The sequence below is a fragment of the Oreochromis aureus genome, linkage group 4 (assembly GCF_013358895.1).
Source record: "Oreochromis aureus strain Israel breed Guangdong linkage group 4, ZZ_aureus, whole genome shotgun sequence".
In the NCBI taxonomy this organism is placed as follows: Eukaryota; Metazoa; Chordata; class Actinopteri; order Cichliformes; family Cichlidae; genus Oreochromis; species Oreochromis aureus.
In genome coordinates this window covers 12,708,762-12,716,189 of record NC_052945.1, presented here as the reverse complement: position 1 = coordinate 12,716,189, position 7,428 = coordinate 12,708,762, and positions in this window count along the sequence as shown.

Sequence of the window (7,428 nt, the reverse complement as noted above, 5' to 3'; positions counted from 1 at the left end):
TACATCCATCTATGTTTATTAACTTAGTGATGGTGAATTGGTCTTGCTGGACGCGCTTTAAAACAAATGGGGTTTCTTAGACTTGGTGCTGACAGCAGTAAATGCCTAAATCAACATTAGCCAAAGACATCAGTGCTCTGAAGTGAGCAACTGCTGAGCTGTTAGTGATGCAGCCTGGCTTTAAATACAGCACTTACTTGCATAGATCCCCATAATAATATAATAATCACCTTAATGTGATTAAGTTGCAATGATTTACTCCATACTTCACACAGAATCTTGCAACTCGAAACAATAATTTCTTTAAAGGCTTTGCCCTCTGCTGAAAACCACCACTCCACACACACAGCAGTTCTTCAGTTGGCTCTGTAATAACATAAATATCCGTATTATTAACCATTAAAAAGCCTAAAATTACCAGCTCTCAACCATTGTGGATAAAATGGGCCTCATAATGCATGAATTTGTCCCAGCTAATCTGGCTAATAGCCTCTTACACATATACTTCAGTAAACAGTATATTTATTACATTTTCTTAAAAATATAAAGCAATACTGTAAACTGTGCATAACACACAACTCTGGTGAAGAAAAAAGTTTTGAGTGTTAATGAGGGTATAATTATGTATGAGTAGACTGCCATTATATTGTATTAATCATATAGTCAAACATAACATACAATTTGCATACTAAATGCATTGAGACTGAGGTAGGGGAGAAAAGGTAAAGAATTTTGGAAAAAAAATTCTTATTGCTTACTGTGTTACGAAATTTACAATATAATCAACTGTGTATATTATCAAAAAATAAAATAAAAATAAATACAACTGAAGAATTAGTTGATAACTAAAAATGAAGACAACACTGAGATATTCTTCTGGGTAAGTGTTGTTCTCATCTTCAGTATTAAGTATAAACCTGTAATTAGCTGTCTAGTTTTACCAAAAGAATGCTTTAAGACGAATACACTATGGTAAGACTTTCCACACTATCAATAAGTAGTTCCTACATGTCTTCACCTCCATCCAAGCACAGGAGGTGTTTCACTAGAGCCCTAGGCAAACAAGAGTACAGAAAAAATTTTCTCTTTTTACCTACAGGAAGTCTGCGCACCTCAGAGACAGAATATGACCTCTGAGGCCTATGCAGCATGCCTATAATATGAAGTATTTCTCATGGATGAGGTTCACAAAGCTCTAAAGACGTTGAAGCTCCAGCAACACTTGTAGTATGAAGAACAACTTTATTGCTTGGCAGACACTTTTCAGCCTGTAGCCTTCACCGGGGTACAGGCCACAGCATGTTGCTTTTGCTTGAGCCTCAACACTGTCAGGGATTTGCTCTTCCCCATGCACCTCGAAAGAAGGCGAAGTTGAATCAGAAACCTTGACAATGAACTTTGCAGTGGCCAGGTAGATTTTGCAGCTGGGTGTTTGCACATTTAAATAAAGAACAGACTGTTGTTGGGTGAGCAGTCCTGTACTCTCTTTAGTACCCAATTTGCAAATGATTCAGCAGACCTGACGGTTTTTGTGAGTGACAAAAGACAGCCTTTCTCGCCTGCCCTGATAATGACAGCGCAGGGCAGAATAATATATGCATCCTGTCTCTAATTTCTGGTGGAACTGAACTGATTATTCAGGCCAGACTGCATTGTAAGATGATTCAAAATTCATCTACTATCCACTTCTGAGGCAGTGGTTCATGGGCCTTGGAGCAAATTAGAGGAGTCCAGTTCAGTCTGTCAGTGGGGAATTAAAAGGGCATCTGCCACTCTCGGCAGCTCTCTATTAGCAGTAAATGACAGTGTTCAATGGTGAATCTTGACATGCAGGAATTCAAGTCAAGAAGACAGCTTAAAAAGTCAAAGACCCTTTTCTAAGATGTATGTATGTTGTAGAGGTTGTAAAAAGTTAGTTCTGTTTGTGGTTTGCACTTCAGGGCCACCGTAGGAACATGCATTAAAGCAAAAGAAAAAAAAGATGCTGCGCAATTAAACAGAATTACATGCTTGGTTACTTGCAACGCAATGGTTGTTGATGTTCAACTTATTAGGGTTATAACAATGTTTATGTACTCACCACTCTCTGGGACATTCTGTTAAACTTGTGCAAGAAATTCTCCATCTCCAAATTCTACCATCTAACTCTGCTCCTCAGACGTTACAAGTTACAAATGTGACAGAAATTATAAAAATACAGATCAAAAATACACGTAATCAGCACGTTGTAAGATTCACCTGGGTATTTTACTGTAACTGATACACACAGCATGCACCTGTCGAGAGCCGTCACATCATCGTGGGTGTGTTTGATTTGGTTAATGTGACGGTGGCTCACCAGGTGGCTCGCTCAATCAGAAGCTCTGCCCTCTTGTGTCCGAAGACGCAAAAACAACTCATTGATGAATGCCACGATAGAAAGTGAAATGCAGACAAACGCAAATTAAAAGACAATTAGCCAAATTAACCATGCTGCATGTGAATGAGTGCACGGGTGAAGTAAATGGTGTATGCAGTTTTATTTAGTGCAAAAGCCCCAACCAAAGCGACGAAAATCCAAAAAGCAACTGAGCTCTGAGGGCTTTCATAGAGCACTTGCACACTAGCCCCAAGTGTTGCCAGTGTCACTGATGGGAAACGATCCACACCAGCCCTCCAATGCCTGCAAATGAGAAGTGTCACACAAAAGGGCAGAGAGGAAGGCTGGGTGGAGCGGGTTATTCCATAAGAAAGACTCACACACACACACAAAAAAAAATTACAGCAGTAAGAGTATATGTGATTCATTACCTTCAGTCCTGTTTGCTTTGTTGTTGATATTATAAAAAATAAAGGACATGAAATTGCACAATTTCTCAAGATGATGTAAGAAATTGTGCTAAATTACTCCTGAAGATTTCTCCTGAAGGGATCGCACATCCACCCAGGAAAAGAAGAGCGGTAGACCATTTAACAGTTTAAATTGTTTGTTAGATGAATCATTTCCTGAATTTAACACTCAAAGAGTGCTACACCCTGTGAGAAATGAAACACTGTAAATATTTGAATATTATTAATATGCTTATCAATGATCAGGGCCCCAGCTATGTGTTACTATTACTGCTGTATGATAGATAATGTCATATCTGATTGTAGAGGGCACTGTAAGGTTAGAGTTCTTGAATAGCAACCAGCTTGGGAAATGGTACTAAACAATGACATGCAGGGAGAGAATTTCAGTGCACACTATCTAATAATTCAGTGCAATATCCAAACAGCTGTCTGAAAGATTCCCCTTCGGACCTGGTGGTTAGAGGGTCTGTTGAGGGGGGTGTTAACATAAAACATGTTTTTATCATTTGCCCGAAAGCAGCCCTGTGGCTTTAGAGCTGCACACGTAAACCAGCACTGTGTTTAAAACACTTAAGTCAGCATATTTAAGAGTTTTCCTTAAACTTGCTGAATATGCTGAGTTAGTGGATCCACCTTAATTTTCAACCCAGTAGCGCTAGTTAAATTGTTATTTTCCACATTGCACTTGATAAGACTAATTCTCAACACTGAAAATTATCTTTCATCTAATATGGTCTCTACTGAGAAATTGACTGGCCTAATCTGCAGCACCAAGAAGAGTTTTTTAAAGCAATCAAACATCTAAATTTCCCCAGGCATAATAGATGCATTATTGCATAAAGCTGCATCATAGATTGTGAGAATAAAAATGCAAGGTGGCACAGAAGTCAGATTTGCACCAAATATTTAAATACAACAGCTGAAATGATGCATGCCACATGTCTCCAACGTTGGCAAGTTAATTTGCCAGCCTAGTGAATCTAGTAGGGGGGGGGATTTGAGAGTATAACTGTAGTACCTATATTTCTCCACTAGATTATGCAACATCACCATGGCAAAATATTCACACCGAGCACGCCATTTTGATTTGGCACTAAGAAAATATTCACATAGTGGATTTGAAGCATGTTTGAATAATGAGGTCATTTTCTGCCTGTAAAGTCAAGAGAAAATTTACTTTGATTTGTTCTACAAGTTAAAGTTTTAGGTGTAGCTCCTAATTCACTGTCAAACAGTGAGCATTTGGATAAGTCTGCTTTATTAAATGAGTAATTACACACCAGAGTTCAAATGACTAGGAGAACTAGGTAAACCATTTTACTTGGCTTTTAAAAAACACAACTACCATCCCAATCGAAACTTTTATTTCGTTCCTCTATGTTGTTCATCCCTCTTTCATCACTTTTCTTCATTTTAATCCTTTTTTATTAGTTTCACCAAATGGTCAACGAGCACAAAAAGAGATTATGCAACAAAGAGGAACACAAGCAGCAACAAAAATAAAAAAGGTTTCGCACACCCATGATCTCAGCACTTTATAAAAGCTTAGCTCGGAGGTGTGAAACGCTGGTGACAGCATGAGCACACTTCCTCTATATGCAGGGGAGCTATTTTTTCACAGCTATAAAAGGGAAATGTCTCTTTGCACATATTGTCACAACGATCAGTACAGAGTGTTGAACACTACATTCAACAATGCGGGGATTTCTGAGTCTTTATGAATAGCAGTCAACATCTATCATGTTCATGTTCTAAGTCAACTGCATATTTGTAATCACTGCTGATACAGAGTAATGTGAGATAAAAGCTGAAAGAAAGCATGATTAAACTTGTCACTTAGCACTTCTAATTACTTTTACAGAACTTTCAAACTAGTAGCTTAAGAAATTAAATGAAAATGCAAGGAAAGATTTGCTTAATGTAAACTTTGACAACATTTTTTGCTATAACATGTGAGTTGAAAAGGGAGTCTTTTTTTTCTGGTTTTGCTGGTTAGCAAGAGGTCTACTTTCTCACCCGTTCCTCAGTTGTGGGATGTATTTAGTTGCTAACCTAAACCATATCCTGTATGTCACACTGCTAGGTCAAAAGTTGCTGAAAAAAAGCAGTATTAACACATTAATTTTAGTATTGCTTGTGGGGGGAAGTGTGAGTAGTTTTTTATGTTTATCAGTTAGAATGAGTTTTGTTTTTGTGTTTAAGTTTAAGAGAAAAACCATAAAACCAAAAAGAAAAAACATTGCAAAGGATTGATGACAATTTAGATCTCCGAGAGTCAAACAGGAGCATGTTTTTTGAGACACTAACACGGGTTATTGAGCAAAATGTCCAGTTTTTTTCTCTCTTCTCTAATAGGTAATACATCTAGTCATGTTGCTTAAACAGAATTTTCTTGTAAAAGATGGAAAGCAGAAGAGAAAAGGAGAAGTGGGAATTTAGCAGTACCACTGTTTTTTGTGTTTTTTTCATGTTAACAGTTTGAGGCACTAAGTGGCAAAAACTGGTAAGGCATCTTTATTTCAGTAATTGTCTGTGAAATATCATTTCCAAGCAAGACCTTCACAGTGGCTCAGTGAGAACTGCTTTAAGAGCAGTACCATACCAGCAGGATCAGTTAAAAAAAACATACAGTTTGGCTAACCTCAATGTTCACTGTTGTACCATAGATCTCTATGACACGAACATATTTTTGACTTACAGTCGTCAGTTTAAGACACAGACGCAAACCAAAACATTCAGACTCCATTCTGACCTCTAGGTTCAGGGTATGTCAGGAAGTTGTTGAGACAACTGGGTCACATTCAGGTTCCTCCTCATTGTTTGAGAATCCAGAAAGAAACTAAAAGAAAACAAACAGAACTGACACAAAATACACAAAACTCTAAAAGTACACTATCTTGTTATAGGCAGGAAAAGTTTGAAAGATAACAGGATAAGCCCTGGACGCTTGCCATGATCATTATTGGTAAAAGTCACTGCGTGAAAAAGAAGTCAAAATGAAACAGTAGGAAGACAGTCGCCTAACTCAAGTGGAACACATGTATCATTTGAATACAGACTATGTGCAAAGGAGTGCCTGAGCTCTGAACTCACACACTGATTTATCATGCTAGGCACAGCTTTGACTGAGGTATGCATAACATCCTTACCCACAAAGCCTGACACCGACCATAATCTGTATTGTGTGTGTTGGCCAGATACACCATGTTGCTACTCAGATGTATTCCCTTGTTGCACTGATATGCTTGCTTTTCTATTTAATATCCATCCATCCAGTTCAGTGGGGATGCTGGCGCATGTCTCAGCTGATATCGGGAGAGAGGCAGGGTACATCGTGGACGGGTCACCAGTCTGTCACAAGGCTGACACATAGAGAGACAGACAACCATTCACACTCACATTGAAGCCTATGGGCAATTTAGAATTAACAACCTAACCCCACTAAATGCATGTCTTTGGACTGTGGGAGAAGCCGGAATAACGGGAGAGAACCCACACAGACACAGGGAAAACATGCAAACTCCAAACAGAAAGGCCCCGGCCAGATGGTGGATTTGAAGCCAGGATCTTATTGCTGTGAGACAACAGTGCCATTATGTAGCTTTTCTGTTTAATATCAGGTACTTTTTAGTGAAGTTACATTTTGATAACTACTTTTATTTATTTATATTTATCAGGTGAAAACAGTCCTCCCACTTTAGAACTATTTCATATACACCTATGAACACATCACTGTAGGCTACATATAATGACCAACAAAAAAAAGCCAAACATTTGTGCCCAGGGGTCTGTAATTTGGAGATCTGATCACTGGTATCGATGTGATAACAATACCAGCATTCATATCGATATCTCTTTCTCATGAAAACACGACAAAATGTTGCTCTTACACTTTATATTTTAGGCACTGAATCAACTTTATACTTTGTCTACAATAATCATGATATTAAAAGTAACACTGCAGCATGCACAGGCCTGAAAATGACACCGTGAATGTCAACTGGAAACAAAACAAGTCACTGAAAAAATTAGCAGTTTGTTTTGTTTTATGACACTGCTCTTGCAACATGTTTCCATTCCTTCACATTTTCAGAGCAAAAATCAACCCTCACAGATCTTGATAGGCCATAAAGGTATGAGTGTGTCTGTAGCCAAGCACGTCATAGTATAGTTTCAGAAGGCTGTTTCCTGTTACACTGTGCAACAGGAAACCTTTAAAAGACATAAACATTTTGGTTCGTAGAAGCATGTGGTAGAGTTTTTCCAGTACTGTAGTGCTTAATCTGTCCTTTTATTGAATCAAAATGTACTAGGCCTCCACTCTGGGGAATTACATACAGACTATATACTATGTAGAGGAAACAAAATAGTAGAAGCCTTCTTTGTTTAATTCTTTCTAAATAAAGCTCAATGCTGTTGCCATTGTTACATTGTCTAAAAAAATAAGCAGTCAGAGGCTAAAACCATGTATATGTCATCATCATCATAATCAGCAGACTGTGTGCCTATGGGAGGGTATACCAGCTGGCAGGACACTGTAAAACAATGACTAGCCTCACAATCTAAACTTTTAACCCTCTGTCTGTTCCCACACTA